We start from the raw sequence: 20,687 nt of genomic DNA, 5'->3' as shown, positions 1-20,687 counted from the left end.
GCAACAATTAGGAGAATATCGATTTTAATATTGTTCTTAGGCCAAATTGCTAGGACCAAAGGTTAATTCTAAATCTCTATTCTTTGTTTATGCAATTCGTTTATGACTAGTAATTTCATATATCATAATTCGTTATAATCCGAATTTTTCTTGATGAAATATACTGATATTTCCTACATGGGCGCCATGCTAGCCCAAACCGTAGGAAAAGAAGAGAGAGCTATCTACTACCTTAGTAAGATGTTCTTGGAGTACGAGTGCAAATACACACCACTCGAGAAGACATGCCTCGCTCTTGTGTGGGCAACGAAGAAGCTACGCCATTACATGCTTAGCTACTCCGTCAAAGTATACTCCAAAATGGATCCTGTCAAATACCTCTTCCAGAAACCTGTTCTCAATGGACGCTTAGCAAGATGGACCTTGATGCTCTCAGAATTCGATCTCAAGTATGTACCCTTGAAAGTTATAAAAGGACGCGCCGTTGCCGTGTTCTTCGCAGAAAATCCCATCAATGATGCACAAACAATAGACACCTGGTCATTTCCGGATGAAGATATACTCCAAACCGATGTAGACTCCTGGGACCTTTATTTTGATGGGGCATCGAACTTGAGAGGATTTGGAATAGGAGTGTTTCTCATTTCTCTTAAAGGCGAGCATACACCAATATCTGTCAAACTCGACTTCGAGGTGACAAATAACGCAGCAAGAATATGAAGCTTGTCTCATCCGATTACAAGCAGCAGTAGGTTTAAGCATCAAGAATCTTCGCGTACATGGAGATTCATCTTTGATCATCAACCAAATTACGGGATCTTGGAAAATTCAAAGTGAAAGGCTAGCACCTTATCAAGCCAGAATAGACCAAGTTGCCCAATTCTTCAATCAAGTAGCATACCTACATCTACCTCGAGAAGAGAATCAATTTGCAGATGCTCTTGCAAAACTTGCATCTTTGATTAACATGCTGGATAATATGGTAGAAATGCCTTTATGCATCGAACAGCGGTCAGAACCGGCTTATGTGCACCAAATTACAGAGGAAGAAGAAACTACCGAGGAACCTTGGTTCCAAGCAATCCTGAACTTCAAACTCAATGGCACCTATCCACCGGATATGGACAAGAGGGGACAACGTGCTATACGCTTACTATCTTCCCAATATGTCCTCATGCAAGGAGAGTTATACAAAAGAACGCCTCTTGGTGTAATCCTACGTTGCCTTGATCATTCACAGGCACGGAAAGTGATGGAAGAAGTCCATGATGGAGAATGTGGCCCTCACATGAGTGGACCAATGATGGCAAAGAAAATCACACGTTTAGGGTATTATTGGACCACAATGGAATCCGATTGCATCAAGTATGTCAGACATTGTCATAACTGCCAGATATTCGGGAATGTGCAACACGTCCCTCTTTCATTACTCTACACAATGACATCTCCATGGCCATTTTCTGCTTGGGGAATTGACATTATCGGAAAAATCACGCCAGCCGGAATAGGAGGTCACTGTTTCATTCTAGTGGCAATCGATTATTTCACCAAATGGGTAGAAGCGGCTTTCTACACTAGTCTCACAGCCAAGAACGTGGAAAAGTTCATACAAACCAACATCATCTATCGATACGGTTGTCCACATGAGATCATTAGTGACAATGGGTCACATTTCCAGGCTGAGACTGAGCAATTGCTAGCCAAATACAAAATCAAGCATCACCACTCCTCGCCATACAGACCCCAAACTAATGGCGCTGTAGAGGCGGCAAACAAGAACGTTGTCACAATCCTCAAGAAAATGATTGACAAGTATCGAGATTGGCCAAGCAAGATACCATTTTCCTTAAGGGGATATCGAACATCTGTTAGGACGCCCACTGGGGCCACCCCTTTCTATTTGACCTATAGCATGGAAGCCGTGCAACCAGTCGAGCTCGAAATACCATCTTTGCGCATTTTACTCGAAAGTCAAATCCCGAAAGCCGATTGGAAGAAGGATAGATATGAAGAACTCATCCTCCTGGATGAACGAAGATTGCGCGCATTACATAATGTGCAAACATATCAGTCACGTATCAAACGAGCCTTCAACAAAAGAGTTAAGCCAAGGAATATAAAAGAAGGAGACTTGGTCTTCAAATCAATTAGAGCTCTTTTACCTGTCGATCCACGAGGGAAATTCAAACCCAACTGGGCCGGACCATTTCTAGTCAAGTCCATACTTCCAGTTGTTGCGGTTAGGATCACAGACTTAGATGGGATTGAATTTGCCAACCCGACAAACCTCGACCAATTGAAACGTTACTATGCCTAGAATAGGAACAAAATGCGCCTCGTGTAACCTCACGTGTCGCTCCTGTGGCACGGAATATAAACGGCCCATAGCCAAGCTAAATAAAGTTAACGTCACCTTGCTCTTGCATTTTGACAATTCGTCATCCTCACATCATCAAATAAATTGAATTGCACTTTAGGAGTAAGTGAAAAGCTCATGCTTATTTTCTAGTTCGCTACAAGCTCTTGCTTAGAACAATTATTCTTTTACGTTTACTTGAACTACGCTTAAGGGTTTGATTTCATTTTTTAAAATGAATACGTAGGCGATCCTTCACAGGATACAACCCATTATTTTAAATGTAAATAGAAGGACATTTGCATATGCATTTGGAATTCGACAAGAATAATAATAGAAAATTCCAACGGTTTCATAACCAATCAACCTCTTTTATTTCATTTCTTTTAATAATAATATGATGCATAATAGAAATAAAGTTTAAAAAAAAATAGGCTAGGATTCAAAAAACCCCACCTTCTTATTGAAAATAATAATAGTAATAATAATAAATAATAAAGACTCAGGCTATTCTTCCATTTTCCCTTTGCCTTTGTCATTTTTATCATATTTCCTGTCTCGACCTCGAGCCGGATGCTCTTGCGCCATTTCAGACCTAATTACCAACGGTCTCTCTCGTGGTCTTGCCTTGCCATTCTTTTCAACCACCTTTTCCAGGGCAGGAGAAGTCTTCGGTTTCTTAGAAGGATGAACAACTCGAAACCCGGCTTCTTCCTCTCCCTCAGTCAGATGCTTCTCTTTCTCCTTCTCTACATCGCGAACCTTGTAGTCAACAGGCTCGCGCTTCCTCAATCTCTTGCGCTCCTCCGGAGTAGTAGCTTTCCTCCAATGCAAGTAGGAATCAGACACCCATAGAGCACTAACAGAAGAATTCAAGAACCACATGTTTCTTTGAGCCCATTTGATGGCCCATTCTCTTCGGCTCTCATTGGTAAGGGCCATAGCGGTCTGTGGGACGGTATCAAGCTTCGGAATCGTCTGCTTCAATCCAACCTGCCTCATCAACCTCTCCGGGAAGATGCATATCATAAACTCCAAGCCAGGAATGCGCACCGATCGGGTAGGATCCAAGGACGATACTCCGAAGAATGATTTGAGATGCCACCATGGTACGATCCATCTAATCAGTGGACCATCATCACTCTTCAGTTTGTTCTCCCAATAGTTGCAGACTCGAGTGAAGTCCACCATGTAAAGTCTAGTCCTCATTGCAATTGAGCGAGCATGATAAGCAGGAACATTAACTGGGGGCTCGATCAATCGAAGACGCTTCATAAGCCAGACCTACCAAAACGCAGGTATCGAAAAAAAAAAAAGAAAAAAATCGAAAAAAAAAAGGAAATAAAAAGCTTCGTTCTGTTACCTGCAATATGATGGGACTTCCCAAATCCCAAATAAGGAAGGTCGCGGTTGGCTTTCCTGTTATCTAACCCCAACAGGATCTCTCCTAAATACAGGCAAGCTGGGCTCCTGCGCAGCTCCATTTGCTCGATTAAACTCAAGTAACGAGGGTCACCTCTCAAATCCTCATCAACATGCCCTTGAAGGACATATACATGAAATAGACAAAATCCGAATTCCCTTCGCCTTGCAACATAGGAAATGGTAGGATCTGCCCTGTTTATGAATCGATCGATGAAGTCCAACATTCGCAATCCTTTTGAGGTCACGAGACGGTCAACCTCAGCTCTTGTCAACCCAAGCAAATATTTGAACTTATTCTTATACCCTTGAGAAGTAGAGGGTATAACAGGCAAATGCTCCAGGTCCCAACCACCGATCGCAACAATTTCTTCGGGAAATGGGCAAATATCGCCTCCAAGAAAGGCAAATACGTGATAATTCGGGTCCCAATAATCAAGACAAGGGTCTAGGAACGGTTTGACTACCTTGACCAACTTCAAACTCAAGATCGATCCAAAATTATAGGCGCTCATATCGTGTTTCTCCACATTAGAGAACTCATTTGTCCACTCTTTCAGACGGATTTCAAGAGTATTCATGATGTATGCTTAATTAGAGAGCTTTTATGTAATAAGACGAGAGAAAGACGGAAGAATTATGTGAATAAAACCTCCCTCAACGTCTATATTTATACTAAGCTGTTTCCTAAAATCTGTCAGGATAGACAGTCTAGGGAACAGGCGCAGCACTTGCTGCGCCTCTTCAAAGGGACGCAGTTGCTGCTGCGCCTCTTCCTAAGCCTTCTTTCTGTGATTTTCCACGTTGGATCTTTCCTAATTCCTCCAAGAATAATTTCCTATTCATATGGGTTATTACTTTGGTAAATCCGTCAAATTACCATGTTGCGCGTTTCCTAAATTCCACGGGCACGCATTTTGAGGCAATATCGGCATTTTCGTCATTTCAGCACACTTATACATTTATTTTTAATCTTCTTTTTTTTTTTCTGGGAAGCATTTCACCAATTTAGATGTTCATTTTCAAACTTACACATTTTCTTTTAATTTTCTTTTTTGGGGGAATTATTTCACTCCCATTCCATTTCACATTTCAAACTTATATGTTTCTATTTTTTTTCTTTTTTTAGGGGGTAACCCTCCCTATCGCCCGGTCATTTTCAGTAATTTTTTTGCATTTTCGAGTCTTTGTCTTGCGCTAATTTAGGCCATGTGTATAAATATGTGTTTTATGTGCAATCTCTGTGTACATTTCGGCAGCATGACGGCATAAACCGTCATCTACCAAACCTGTTCAAAACTAACCTGCAGGTACAAACAAAGCAACCAACCAGCAAAGGCACTTAGGCCATCATATATACAACCAAAAAAGGGTATATGTACACCAAACTGGGGGCTCGAGCCCGAAACAAAGTGTATAAAATGCAAAATGAAGGTTCCAAAATGTACAAAATTGTGTGAAGTACGGCCAACAACAAAAACGACAAAGAGCAACAAACTACAGCTGGTCGCCGCCTAGCTCAATAAATCTCGCCTCGAGAGCAGCGAACTCGGCGTCGCGGACCTCTAGCTCCCTCAGCAGGCGAGCTGTCTCCTCCCGGGATTGGGCAAGCTCTCGCTCCAAGTCATGCTCCCTCTACAAATGCAAGAATTGGCTCATGTCAATCGTTTCAAACATAAGGAAGTTAGAAAATTCAAAAATAAAGTAAACGGAAGGTTCATACCTGACGTCCTCGACCGCCAGCAAGTGCCTCGATGGCAGTAGCCCGTAACCGGTTGGCTACCCTCCACAAAGCCACGAACTGGGATGGCGCAACCTTCATTTCAAGGATCCTCAATAATTTGATAAGTTTAAACAAGTGTATTCTTATACGAAAGCTGATTAAATTAGGGAGCATACCCTCCGAATCAGATGCTGCCACTTGTCTAGACCAGCATCTCTCACGGCCGCGTCAAAGTCGCGAAGCTCGGAGATCGTCGTCATCCCCGTCGCATCAGTCTACTCGAGGGTCTCGGGGTACGCTGGGGGCTCGATGCCCGCCACCTCAACCTCCTGCAAAATTCAAATGGTTTTCTTTAATTCATAATCATTCATCATGTTTTCATGTCAATCGAAAGAGAATAAAACACTTACCACGACTGGACAGTACGCCAACCTCCCGTAGAGGAACGCCGAGTAGTCCTCACCAGGAAGAAGGAGGGCATCGCCACCGACGCCAGCTAAGTTAGCCTCCTCCTCAGCATCGGAAGGCTCCCTGAACATCGTCCGAGGAGGATCGATGGGAACCGTCAAGACATCTCGGGAGCACTGACGAGCCAAGCGCTCGCCCAAGTACCACACATGACCCATCGACGTCCTTAAAAGCAACCGGCTCGAGCTCCTAGATCGAAGGACCTCATCCACAAAAGGAGGAGCGCCAGTGTAGTCCGCCCAAGGCCTGGGCACCCACTATGAAAAGCAAACAAGAGGTAATTCATATGATCGATTCCGAAAGAGAGCAATGAAAAAGTAAACAAATAAAAGTGGCTCGAAGATACTCACGCCGTCCAGCTGCAGAGCGTTCACATCCCGTCGACAGGCGTCGTGGAAGGAAGGCTGACTCTTCGTGCGACACATCACCCAATCCCTCACGACGGGATAAGCGCTCTCCCCTGGCTCCGTCCTCTTGGGCGCGAGGCCCGGAAAGTAGGAGTACACCCACGCCTGTAAAGCAAGATAATTAATGACGATCTTTCGTGATTCGATAAAGAAATGATCTTTCATGAAAAGAAATGGAGGTTCATACCTCCAACAACAGTCAAGGGCCAACAGTAGAAGGAGAAGTCCTCTTCACTATCAACTCAGGATGAGCCATGGCCCTCATATAGCGAATGAGGACTGCAAAACCAGCAGTGACCCAGTCCCAATAGCCTAGGCCACCCAGGGCAGAATAGAAGGGAAGAAGCTTCGTCGACAGCCTCTCTCCCTTGTCTCCGAGGTAGATCGAAGACAAGAACCACCAGAGCCACAAACGATCTCTCTACTCGGCAGTGCAAGGAGGAGGAGCCATCTTTGTCCCCTCGATCGCCACCATCGCCGGTCTCTTCCCAGCAAAGTAATCTCGAACATAGGAACTAGGCACCAACCCGGGCACCGTAGCAGCCTTCGGCATCAAGTTCCAGCTGATCTAGCTCCTAGCCTCAGCCGAGTCTACCCTCATGGCTGTCTCCGGCCACACCACCGCCTCAGTCCCGCACGGCAAGCCAGAAATCAGGCCGTAGTCCTCCAACGTGACCCCAACCTCACCGAAAGGCATGTGAAAGGTAGAGGTCGTATCCCAAAACCGATCCAGGAAGGCTCGAACCAGGCTAAGGTTAGCCCGAATCTTCCTCCTAGTGATGTCTCTCCAAGCCTGTACCAAGGCACCGAACGCTCCTCGCTCGATGATGGCCCGCTCCTCTACTGACAATCTCTCGTAGGCCCCCATCATCGTCGTGTAACCCGAGAACGACCTAATGTTCCCGGCCTCCTATTTTGATTCGAAGCAAGAGCTATCTTTAGTTCGAATGAAAGGAAAAAGGAATAGTAAATAGAAAAGAAAGAAGATGAATGAAAGAGTGATGAGTTCAAGTTACCAAGCTCTTCACCGTCCTGTAGGACAGGTGACCCTCCGCAGCCCAGATGAGGTGTCTGTTGTCCCAGCTCTCAGCCGACTTGGGCGCTCCCCTCAGCTGGTGACCACCTCGTCCGACGTTGGCCTGCCTCGGGGCCTCCTCCTCCTCACCAACCTCCTCCTCAACGACCTCGTCCTCAGCAGCTGCCACTGCAGCAGTGAAAGCCTACTCTAACACCTCCTTAAGCGTACGAGAAGGGTCAAGAGCTGTGTCCACGTCCATGGGAGCTCTCCCTGACGTAGAAGCCTCATCACCTGCAAAATTAAAGTGAATTTAGGCCGCGTCAAGTGACGACAAGCCTTAATTAGGGGATTTTCGAGTTTTCGAAGCTCCGAAATCGCTCTTTTCTCGCCATCTTTGGCCAATTTTCCTATAGACCCATCCACTCATATGGTAATTTGGGTAAAGTCAAGCCTAAGTTGAAGCCTAGTCATGGGTTCGAGTCGAAATTTCGACAGCATTTCGTTATAACGGTGATTATGCCCTAAAAAAAGTGTCCTGAAAAAGCTATCACAAATTAAAATTCCGAAATGGTAGGAAGTGTACCCATCATACAAGGATTCCAAATACCAAATTGCATCGCAAATGGGCAATCCTAAGGCTATTTTCGAAGCAATATACGGTTTAGCTGTGAGACCATCTCAATTTCACTCAAATGCTCAAAACTCAACGAAAATTCGAAATAAATACATGGTTACGATCCTTAAACTACCAATTATCCATTTGCAAGGTCAATTTTACAAGGCAAAATCATTTTGGGGAAAAGCCCCAAATTTTCGACTTTTTTGGGTTGAAAAACCCTTATTTATCGACTCAATTTGATCAAATAGGGAAGATTAATGCAAAATTAATACACATACCTCGATTAGTCATGGCAATTGCAAGCTTTCGATCAAATTTTATCAAGAAATGGTTGGAATTTGAGAGAATATTTGAGGTTTTATGTTTCGAAATTATGAAATGAAACCCGTGTTTCATCGAGTTTTTACTCAGGAAAGCCGCACTCAGGAAAAGACACAGCAGGTGCTGCGCCTCTTCCAAGAGACGCAGCTCTTGCTGCGCCTCTTCCTCAGTTTCCCTCCAAATGAATTTTTGAAGATTCGTTATAAGTTTGTTATTCGTGGGCCCATATTTGGTGCGCCTTTTCCTTGATACTACACATCGTATTTTTGGTCCATTTGACAATTGTTCTTTGCCCGGACCCGCATTTCCAAGCCAACTGCAAACTATCGTAATATTTATATTTTACTAAGACTTTGCTTGCCACAACGAGCGGATATTTTCTTACAGGTGTTTCGACACACCTTTATTCTGTTCCCCCAGCGAGAGTACACGGACAACCAATCTTCCTTCTCGAGACATGGAGATCAGTTCCCGATTATGTTCCCTGACGAGAGTATACGGACAGAAATTTGCCCCTCTCAACACGTGGAGATCAACATCGACCCCAAGCTCTTCCGAAGTTTGTTTGAAAGCCGACCTAAGCAAATTTCTCCTAGCAATTCCTGCCCACGTCCTGCTGCCCCTTCCAATATCGCGTTTTACTTCCCTTTGGAGTTTCAAGGAATTTCAGGTATGGTCTCTTCTTATGGCTGGAGAGCCTCCTTACGTAGTCTAATGGACTTTAAACGACCCTCCCCGATAGTCGACAGACTCTAAAATGTTCCCGACGACAGGTCCTTGGTTTAGACCCCTTGAACCGCCTCGCGTCGCCATAGTCGTCAGGTTGTAATCTTGGATTGACCTGATGGCTATACTTTGACTTTCGCCTTGTCCAAGCCTCGGTCAAAGTGGGGGCTCTATAGATATCTCATTTCTGCACCTCCCGCAAACCACCCAGTGATGATTGGGCCGCATGTTTGGTACACGGAATGATTTGTCACAGTTCGTAAGTTTATCATCAAGTGGTCACTCAAACACTTGTGTCTACCTCATAGTCATCATCTACGCGCCGATACGGTCGTTTTGGCAGTAATTAGAGTACATTTGGAGTCCGGGTCATAAACCGTCTTCATTTTCTAATAATCGTTTAAAATCCCGAGTCAGAATATTCTGGAATGTTCCGGATATTTCTATTCCATATTTTCCAATCTTTTGATCTTTGGTAAAATATATCCCGAGATTATCATATAAAATATTAAGGAAATAAAATTAATCCGCTATTCCAAAATAGAAACACGGAAATCTTTCTTCCGCAGGAGGAAATCACTGAGGAAAAGACGCAGCTGGTGCTGCGCCTCTTCCAAGAGACGCAGTGCTTGCTGCGCCTCTTCCTCAGTCATTTTCTGCTTATTTTTTTTGTATCTTTTCGAGATTAACTTCCAAAGTTTCTCCGAAAACCGTAATTTCCGTCATGTGATTAGAATAAATAGAGACCTTCGATCCTCATATTTCTCGCGCGAGTGTCCGCCCTTCTCTTCTCCCTTTGCATTCTAGACCACGTTCTTACTTTTTGGCGTCTACGTTCTAGAACTTTCGACCACGTAAGCTCGGATCTTTCTGAGTACCAGCCTCGTTTTGCATGACCGACTAACTTGACCAACTCCACAATCAATCAACTTAATTCCTCTAAGAGGGCACTTTCGTCGTACATTCGAGTCAAGCATCACTAAACGTTAACTTAGTTCATCTCGTTGATCGGAGCCATTTGGTGTTCACAATTAAGCATATGTGGTCGTTGGTCAATGGTCGATACAAAACACAATTTATACTTCACAAACAACTCTACAATTAGTAAAGAGGCAAGTAAAGGTCGGATCCCAAGGGACGGGTATTGAAATGAGAATTCTATTGTAACTAGTAGTGTCTAGGGGTGTCACAAATTGGGTTGATGTAGAAGGTTACTAAAATAAAATAACAATGAAAATAAACTAGCAAGATGAATAAAATAAGGGGTGTAAACAATTGATTAAAGGCACTAGGGTGTCATGGGTTCATAGGGGAATCATGGGATATGATCATACAAACATGTTCTCAAATTATAAGCAAGCAATTATTGTTGTGATGGATTGAGTTGGGTTATATCTTACAATCCTAGGAAAGTTTGGGTCCCGGAGCCGAATCGATTAGATTGTACAACACCTACAAGTCGACTTAATCTTTCCTACTCAACACATGCATGGTCTAACAAGACTCGAGTTGGGTTATGTCTTACAAGTCTCATTGAAAAGATAGGAGATGATAGTAAATGCAAGGATTCATAGGCTTAGCATTTCATCAAATATAACATGTGCATGTATTAAGATCAAAACAAGCAAGCAAATAAGATTATGAAAGCATATTGATTTAAGCATGAATCATTCCCCATGTTGGTTTCCCCTAATCACCCATTAAACCCTAGCTAAGAGACTACTCACTCATTATCATGTTGATCATGCTAGCAAGGTTGTCAATCATACTAACAATATGAAACATGATGAATAAATGAAAGCAATTAACAATAATTAAAAAGGGATTAAGAGATTATACCTACTAATGATTCCAAAATAATAATGCAAAGAATAATAGAAGAACTTGATGATTGATGGAAGGTTGTCAATCTCCCAATAAACCCAATAATCTTCTAATTACCCAAAATAAATGAAGAACAAGAGAGAGATTAAGGAACTAAAACTTGGATTAAAACTTGATTAATACTTGATTACAATATTGAAGATAGATTTGATTGATATTAACTACTCTAATTATTGATAAGAAGAACATGCTCCTCTAATTAGACTAATGGGGTATTTATAGTGAAAATTAGGGAGGATGCATTAGGGTTAACTAAGGGCTAAACTAGTAATTACACTTTTTAAGTTGAGCAAGGAGACTCGGTATTTTCCGAGAGAAGGGCTTCTCTAATCGTAGCTTGAAGAACGAAAACGTGCTATGCTGAAATCCGTGCGGATGGGAGTCGGGACGGCCGGATCTGGGCTGGAGAATCCGAGCGGATCCTTGGGCAAGACGCTCGGATTGGCGAGGGGGAATCCGAGCGGATTCCTTTGAGGGACGCTCGGATTGGGCTTGGGCGGACGGACGGATTGTGTACAATCCGTTCGGATTGTCGACAAACATCTTTTCTTCTTCTTTTCTTCCCTTTTCTTCATGAATTCCTTGGGGATTTCCTTGGGGACTCAAGGATCCTTTTCTCAACATTGTTCTTCTACTATGATATGTACAAAGGCCTTCTAGTCTTGTCTCTCCTTGATGCTTGGTCATTGAATACGATCAATTTAGCCTCGTTTTGCCATGAAAATGCAAGATTCTTACTCATTTCCTACCAAGGGATCAAAATCTCAAAGAATATGCAAAACAAAGAACTAAAGATAAGAAATGACCCAAATAGGCACTAAAAAGCATGGAAACAATGGTAATTCGGGGGCTAAATATGCGCCAATTATGGTCACATCAAATATCCCCAAACCGAACCTTTGCTCGTCCCGAGTAAAGAGGTGACAAAGACTAGGACCAATACTAACCTAACCTAATAATAGCCGATATGAGACAAATAGCGGGTCTCACTCCGCCCCTTCAACTCACAACAAGACAACCATGAGGTAGGATGCCTTCTTGCAAGGCAAGGTGGGTCTTGCCAAAATGGCGACACATCCAAACATTAAGCACACAAAAATCACATAATGGATGCATCTACAAAAAGAATAGCCACTTTCCTCATTTAAGTGGAGGAAATTATCTACAAGGGAAGCAATTCAAGGGTACACAATCCTTCATAGATGCAATTTGTTCAAACTACTAAGCCTAGAAGGATAGCAATAAATCACCTCCAAAAGGTGTCAAGCTAGGGTACCTTTGTCCTCAATCGTTAAATGCTTTTGTCAAGAGTAGACTCCCTATGGTGTTAGAAACACTGGAGGATCGCGGAATTCCCCCTCTTGCCTAGACAAGAAGAAGGGTCGTCCCCTCTCTACCATGCACAAAAATGGATACGATGGATAAAGGGATTAATAGATATTTGAGTTTCATTTTGGGAGTTTGCTTTTGTTTTTGTTTTTCCCCCCAATTTCATTGGCATTTGACATTTGAGAACACTTTCTTGCCATTTCTATTTGATTTTTGGCATTTCAATACTTGACAATTTTTTTGCATTTCTTTTTGAACATTTTCAAAGTCACCCCAATTAGTAACGAGGGTGCCTTGTATTTGAAGCTTTAGGAGTTCTATTTTTGCTCCTCTTTTCATTTGATGCATTTTTGCAAACTTTCTTTCACTTTTCATTTCATTGAACTCAAATTGATTTCTTTTTGTGCCCATTCCCTTTGATGACAAAAATGTGGTAGAACATGGATGAATGATTAGAAGTATGCATGGTTTCAAGGGTCACCTTGGAATAAACGGTAGCCAAGGAGTTATCACACCACAAGGTACTCTTGACTCGGCCTTAAACCATGGGTCAAAGGATACTAGCATGACACATCCTAGGGTGTTTTACAAGTATTCTATCAAGCAAAGTCTTAAGAATAAAAAGCATCTACTAGGGCCTATATACACTTGTCAAGCTTCCCAAGTAGACGGTTTCGCAAAATTTTTCTAACATGCAACTACATGCCATGATGCAACTAACATATACACATCCTAATGCATATGATTCTACCAACTAATATGTCAAATAAACTAAATGCAAGTCCTAAGTTCACATTGTTTTTACCGCATCAATCAAAATAAAGCCACATAGTCATTAACATAAAGAGGAAAAAGGAGATTGGAAAGATCATACCATGCGGTCTTCAATATCCTCATGTCTCGGATGTGGCGTAGTCAATCAAAGTGAACAAGGATAAAACAAACACAATATATACAAGACAATATATTCAAAGGAAATGAACTTGTTTTTGGTTTTTCAATTTTCAAATTTTTATGGTTTTTGATTTTTCAATTTTTATGGTTTTTTGAATAAAAGTTAAGTGTTAGAATTCCCATCCCCACACTAATATGGGCATTGTCCTCAATGGCCAAAATGATGGAAATTATGCAAAGATGATGCATGATTTCTATACTAAATGCAATTCTACACTAAGCTACACTACATGATGCATGGTTTTTGTTATGACGGAGAGGATAATTTCGATTACCTCCCGTTGTGTATGCATTAACTTCCCCAAACCAAATAAGACACTATTGCTAATGTCAAAGCATGGGTATAGTTCATGCACACACTATGCTATGCATGAAACTAGATTGTCATTTTGGATTTTCAAAAATGGGAACAATAAAGAACACCTCAATGGTACCGAGGTGTGAGTCCTTTGATGTTGCTAGGACTAAACCAACAATGATCAAAATGAAATAAAATGCAAAGAGATATAGACAAACCATGGGAGAATAGGAGTCTCCAAGGCTAGTCTTCCATCATGCTATCATCATCACCACTTCCCTCATGAGAAGTGGTCACATTGCCACTTTCCTTGGCACTTTCTTCATCACTTTCTTCATCATCTTGCTCACCATCTCTTTCTTCATCTCCACTTGCTTCTTCCTCAATATTATCATCAATTTCTTCACCATTTCCAACAACCTCATTGTCTTCCACCACGTCCCTAGATGCACCCGGAAATAAGGCTTCTCTATCCGCCCAACTAGGCAAAGGACAAGATGGATCAAGGAGTCCTTGCCTAGCTAGATGTAAGAGGGTAGGATATTGAGCCAAATAAGCATTCTTCCGATCTTCATAAGCTTGCTTGTGCATGGCTTGCATAAGAAGAGTGACATAGTCTTTCCCAATTTCAACTCCTTGCGGTTTGAACTCTTCATACACAAAGGGGTAAGGTGGTATAACAATGGAAGAGGAGGGAGTTTCATGATCACCCTTTTGTTGTTGAATGATGTACTCGGCTTCTTCGGATAGGGGAAGTAAATAGTTGGTCCGGTGGACACTAAGACGGCAAATCTTCGCGGGTAAAGTGAATGATCGAGCCTCACTAGTAAGCCACCCAAATTTGGTGTCAAGGGGATTGTGAGCAACCCACTTAAACTTGTTAATCATGATGGACATATCAATAAGATGGCCACCTTCCTTTGCCTTGTACTTGTTATCCTTATTGAAATTAGGATCAAAGTGCTTGGCTAGGACCGTGACTAGGCCGCCATTGACAATAACGGTTGTACCCTTCTTCCCACTATCAACATGAAGCCATCTATCAACCAATAGCCTCAAAGAATTGTAAGGCTTGGTGTGAATTCTTCCAATATTCAAAGTTGATTCAAGGAGAATAAAATCGAGTCCCGTGAAATGATTGGTGTCTTTCCTAGCAATTATGGTATTTCCCACAACTTTGTGCCATACTCTTATGCCCGGATGATGGACCAAAAGAGAACGACAAGCATGAAAATCTTCAAATTTCTTTCCGGAGATTGCCTCCCAAAGAGGCTCGGGGTCATACTTCCCATATTGCTTATAATATTTATGTTCATCGCTAAGACCCAAAATTTTACCCAATTAGGAAAGGTAATGCGTCTACTAGTGTTAGCTAGACGAAACTCAATATTTTCCCTATTCTCAACTTTTGTCACTTTTAAAGAACTTAAGAATTCCAAGACAAGGGAGGGGTATGTTACTTCCTTCATTTCAAACAATTTCTTCAAACCCATGGCATTGAAAAAGGCTTTTGTTTGTTCAAGAACACCTAATTTCTCTAAAGCATCTTCACATATGAATTTGGTGGATTGAATTTGTTTCATAGCAAACTTGACAAATGTATTTCTATGGGTATCGGAAATGAAAGTTACCTCCGGATAATGCAAGAGTTGATCGATTACCGGAGTAGAAGGTGATGCTCCCATAGAAGTTTGTTGTTGTTGTGGTTGCACTTCCAAGTTTGGTGTTGATACCACCATTGCCAAAGCTTTCTTTGCTTGTAGAGCTTTTTGCCTTTGAGAGAGAGCCTTTGCTTTTGGTGCCTTTGTTGCTCTTGTTGCTCCCTTTGTTCTTGCCATTTGATGAACTAACCAAGTAAAGAGTCAAAAATCTTCAATTTGTAGAATGCTCAAATCGATTTTGAAGGTGAAAGGCTTTGCCTTTATGAGAACAAAAATCGACTCAAAGGTTGAAGAATTTGTGCTTGGTTTTGATTGTTGTTGAAGATTGAGTGATTGATTTGTTGTTTGAAGGATGGTTTGATTTGATTTTGGTGGATTTTGTTGAGGGTTTTTGTTTTTGAGATGGAGAGGATGAGGGTTTTGATGTTGTGGGTAGTTTTTATGAATGAATGAATGAAGGTGGGGTGGGTTATAAAGAACTCGACATTTTTAGGACGCAGGGACAATCCGTGCGGATTGGGCGCAATCCGTGCGGATTCTACAGCTTCAAAATTTTCAAAATCCCGCCTAGAGACGGGCGGATTCTGGGGAATCCGCTCGGATTCTTCTGTGATGGGACGGGCGGATTTCGTGCAGGACGGACGGATTTCAGTCCAGATATTTTTCTTTGTTTTTCTTCAGCTTTGAGACGGGCGTCTTTTTCAAAAGACGGATGGATTCTGTGAGACGGGCGTCCTTCCAGAAATCCGCTCGGATTCTTTGACAGTCAAGAATTTTGCAATTTCAGCTCAGCCCAGGACGGGCGTCTTCTCAGCAGGACGCTCGGATCTTCTTCAGACGGGCGGTTTCTCAGGAATCCGCTCGGATTGGTCCTTGTGTACACGGATTCAGTTCCATCCGTGCACAAACGCATTCCCTTATCATTCTTTCTTTCTTTCTTTCAAAACTTGTGTTCTTCATTGTGGGGGCACTACTAAGGCATGAATAGCCTAGGCAATTGCCATCCCCACACTAAGGTAAAGCACTACACATCAATTAAAATTGTTAATCCCTCCCTCACTTCTCTCTTTTTATGACAATTATTTTGATCAAAGTAAATAAAATCCAAAAATGACAAAAATGCAATACAAAAATTTAAAAGTAAGTTAGGGAGTTAGAAATATTTACAAGTGGTGGTTTAGGGAGGACTCCACCAAACTCTCATTCTTGATGAGATGTCAAGGGGGCATGTTCAAGGTGTTGTTGATGTTGCTTAACACCTTGAAGAAGTAATCAAAAGCTTGTTCATTGTTGTGGTAGAGGTCCTCAATAGACCGTGGCCCTTGTTGTTGATCATGATCGATGGCATGCCCAATGTAGGGATTAAAGATCCCTTCAAATTCGTCGTCCCAAAGACCACAAACTTCATTGAGTTGATCATTGAAAATCTCTTGCTTAGATGGAGACAACTCTCCCAATTTCTTCTCTTGGCCAATGAGGCCATCATCTTCTTCCTTGGTTGATTTTGATGAGCTTTGCAAGCTCTCCTTGTCACAATTCACTTGCTCTTTGAATGGAGCATCTTCAACTTTCTTCCTCCATTGGAGTTCCGATTTCTTCCTTTCATCTTTACGGCTATAATGGTCAATCATGAAACATGGCTCATGCAAACGAGGAGCTCTCATGGTTTTGTCAAGATTAAAAGTTATGCTTTCATCTCCCACTTCTAGAGTGAGCTCTCCATGTTTCACATCAATCACCGCACCCGCGGTGTGTAGGAAAGGTCTTCCTAAGATGATTGGAATGTTGGAATCTTCCTCCATATCAACAATGACAAAGTCCACCGGGATGAAAAACTTCCCAATTCGCACGGGGACATCTTCCCATATCCCTAATGGTGTCTTCATCGATCTATCGGCCATTTGAAGAGTGATATTGGTGCATTTAAGCTCTCCCATTCCCAACCTTTTACTTACCGAGTACGGCATGACACTCACACTAGCCCCTAGATCACATAAGGCTTTGTTTATCGTCGTGTCGCCAATGGTACACGGTATTGAGAAGCTTCCCGGATCCTTTAACTTTGGAGGTGAACTCCCTTGAAGTATTGCACTACTCACCTTAGTGAAGGCGATAGTCTCAAGTTTCCGGATCGACTTCTTCTTTGTGAGGATATCTTTCATGTACTTTGCATAGGCCGGAACGTGATTGATTAATTCCGTGAAAGGAATTGAGACTTCTAAGTTCTTCACAATCTCCATGAACTTTCCAAGTTGATCATCAAATTTGGGCTTGGCTTGACGACTTGGAAAAGGAAGTCTAATCACAATGGGCTCCTTTTCTTTGGCTTTGTCTTCATTTTTCTTTGAACTTTCTTCTTTTGATGATTCCCCTTCTTTGGGACCTTGCACCACAACTTCATTCTCACTAGCTCTCACAACTTCATCCTCAACTTGCTTCTTCGGTGCTTCATATCTTGTACCACTTCTCAAGTGAATGGCACTAACCGTTTCATGTCTAGGGGGATTACTTTGAGGTGGTAATTGCCCCTTTTGTCTTTGTGAGCTTGAAGATTCTAGTTGGGTCAATTGTGTTTCCAACATCTTGGTGTGAGCTAGAATGTTGTTGATGGTGGTGTCTTTTGCTTGGCTATCTTTTTGCATTTGAGTGAAAAATTCTTGTTGATTCTTTTGCATTTGGAGGACCGCTTTTTGGATATCAAAACCTTGGTCATTTTGGTGATTGTATGGATTTTGATTTTGGTAGCCTTGGTTTTGATTGTAAAAGGGTCTTTGATTTTGATTTCTCATGGGTGGTGGAGTGTATGTTGTTTGAGGGTTTTGAACATTTTGGCTTTTGTATGAGAGATTTGGATGGAACTTGGTGTTTTCATTGTAAAAATTTGAATAAGGGGTACCACTTTTGTAAGCTTGGAAAGCATTAACTTGTTCGGTTGTTCCCCTACATTCACTTGAGTCATGACCCAAGGTTCCACAATTCTCACATATCCCACTTGGGATTGATGAGGATGCCGTCATGGCATTGACATGATGCTTTGATGATTTTGAGTTTTCCTCAAGTCTAGCCATAGCTTGTTCAAACTTCAAGTTGATTGTGTCAATGTGAGCACTAAGTTGAGCACCCAATTGAGTAACGGAATCCACTTCATACTTTCCTCCTCTAGTAGCCTTGCGAGGTCTACTATATTGTGAATTATGGACCGCCATTTCCTTAATCTTGTTCCATGTTTGATTGTCATCAACTTCGGTGAACATTCCATTTGATCCCATATTGAGAATGTTCCTTGAATCTTCATATAAACCATTCCAAAATTGTTGCACTAAAAACCATTATTCGCTAAGTCCATGGTGAGGACATGAGCGACAAATACCTTTGAACCGCTCCCAAGCTTCATACAAAGATTCTTCATCCCTTTGCTTAAGACCCGTAATTTGAGCCCTTAACATGTTAGTCTTCTCCGGTGGGTAGAATTTTTTGTAGAAAGCTAGAGCTAACTTCTTCCAAGAATCTATTCCAAGGGTGGCCTTATCAAGGCCCTTTAACCATTGCTTTGCGGTGCCGATTAACGAAAAAGGAAATAAGACCCATCTTATTTGGTCTTGAGTCACGCCCGTTTGAGAGATAGCTTCACAATAATCGCAAAAGGTTTCCATATGAGAATGAGGGTCCTCACTAGGCATTCCCCCGAATTGGCTCCTCTCAACTAGTTGGATGAAGGCGGACTTGGCAATAAAGTTTCCGGTGAGATGTTGTGGGGTAGGAGTACCATTTGGTAGATCCTCCTCGGTGGGTATAGAGTGTGACGAGAATTTAGGCATTGTAGGTGGATTTTGTGTGGTATTGTTTAATGGGTTTTCTTCTCCTTCTATTGCGAAAGGATTGACAAACTCACTAGTGGGTTGAACAACTTCACCAACACCTCCCAAATTCCTCCTAACAAGTCTCCTATTATTCGTCAAGGTTCTTTCGATTTCACGGTCAAAAGGTAACAAATCTCTTTGTAACCTTCTAGACATGCAAAATATCAAACAACTAGAAAACAATTAGAACGAACCTTGAGGAGTTTTACTTCCCCAAGGTGAAAAAGACACAACTAATAACAATAAAAGAAATCTTAAATCAATTAAACACCGTCCCCGGCAACGGCGCCATTTTTGATCGGAGCCATTTGGTGTTCACAATTAAGCATATGTGGTCGTTGGTCAATGGTCGATACAAAACACAATTTATACTTCACAAACAACTCTACAATTAGTAAAGAGGCAAGTAAAGGTCGGATCCCAAGGGACGGGTATTGAAATGAGAATTCTATTGTAACTAGTAGTGTCTAGGGGTGTCACAAATTGGGTTCATGTAGAAGGTTACTAAACTAAAATAACAATGAAAATAAACTAGCAAGATGAATAAAATAAGGGGTGTAAACAATTGATTAAAGGCACTAGGGTGTCATGGGTTCATAGGGGAATCATGGGATATGATCATACAAACATGTTCTCAAATTATAAGCAAGCAATTATTGTTGTGATGGATTGAGTTGGGTTATATCTTACAATCCTAGGAAAGTTTGGGTCCCGGAGCCGAATCGATTAGATTGTACAACACCTACAAGTCGACTTAATCTTTCCTACTCAACACATGCATGGTCTAACAAGACTCGAGTTGGGTTATGTCTTACAAGTCTCATTGAAAAAATAGGAGATGATAGTAAATGCAAGGATTCATAGGCTTAGCATTTCATCAAATATAACATGTGCATGTATTAAGATCAAAACATGCAAGCAAATAAGATTATGAAAGCATATTGATTTAAGCATGAATCATTCCCCATGTTGGTTTCCCCTAATCACCCATTAAACCCTAGCTAAGAGACTACTCACTCATTATCATGTTGATCATGCTAGCAAGGTTGTCAATCATACTAACAATATGAAACATGATGAATAAATGAAAGCAATTAACAATAATTAAAAAGGGATTAAGAGATTATACCTACTAATGATTCCAAAATAATAATGCAAAGAATAATAGAAGAACTTGATGATTGATGGAAGGTTGTCAATCTCCCAATAAACCCAATAATCTTCTAATTACCCAAAATAAATGAAGAACAAGAGAGAGATTAAGGAACTAAAACTTGGATTAAAACTTGATTAATACTTGATTACAATATTGAAGAGAGATTTGATTGATATTAACTACTCTAATTATTGATAAGAAGAACATGCTCCTCTAATTAGACTAATGGGGTATTTATAGTGAAAATTAGGGAGGATGCATTAGGGTTAACTAAGGGCTAAACTAGTAATTACACTTTTTAAGTTGAGCAAGGAGACTCCGGTATTTTCTGAGAGAAGGGCTTCTCTAATCGTAGCTTGAAGAACGAAAACGTGCTGTGCTGAAATCCGTGCGGATGGGAGTCGGGACGGCCGGATCTGGGCTGGAGAATCCGAGCGGATCCTTGGGCAAGACGCTCGGATTGGCGAGGGGGAATCCGAGCGTAT

General features: G+C 41.7%; 1 protein-coding gene and 1 pseudogene across 1 annotated transcript in view; one reads left to right on the top strand and one right to left on the bottom strand.

Annotated features, from left to right (window-relative positions):
• The window catches only part of LOC141641358 (uncharacterized), an 88,568-nt gene that overhangs the window by 51,268 nt on the left and 16,613 nt on the right, over window positions 1–20,687 (bottom strand). The window lies entirely within an intron of this gene.
• On the top strand, window positions 18,526–18,625 carry LOC141644806 (small nucleolar RNA R71; annotated as a pseudogene).

The sequence above is a fragment of the Silene latifolia genome, chromosome 2, assembly GCF_048544455.1.
Source record: "Silene latifolia isolate original U9 population chromosome 2, ASM4854445v1, whole genome shotgun sequence".
NCBI lineage: Eukaryota > Viridiplantae > Streptophyta > Magnoliopsida > Caryophyllales > Caryophyllaceae > Silene > Silene latifolia.
This window is presented reverse-complemented; position numbering and strand designations above follow the sequence as displayed.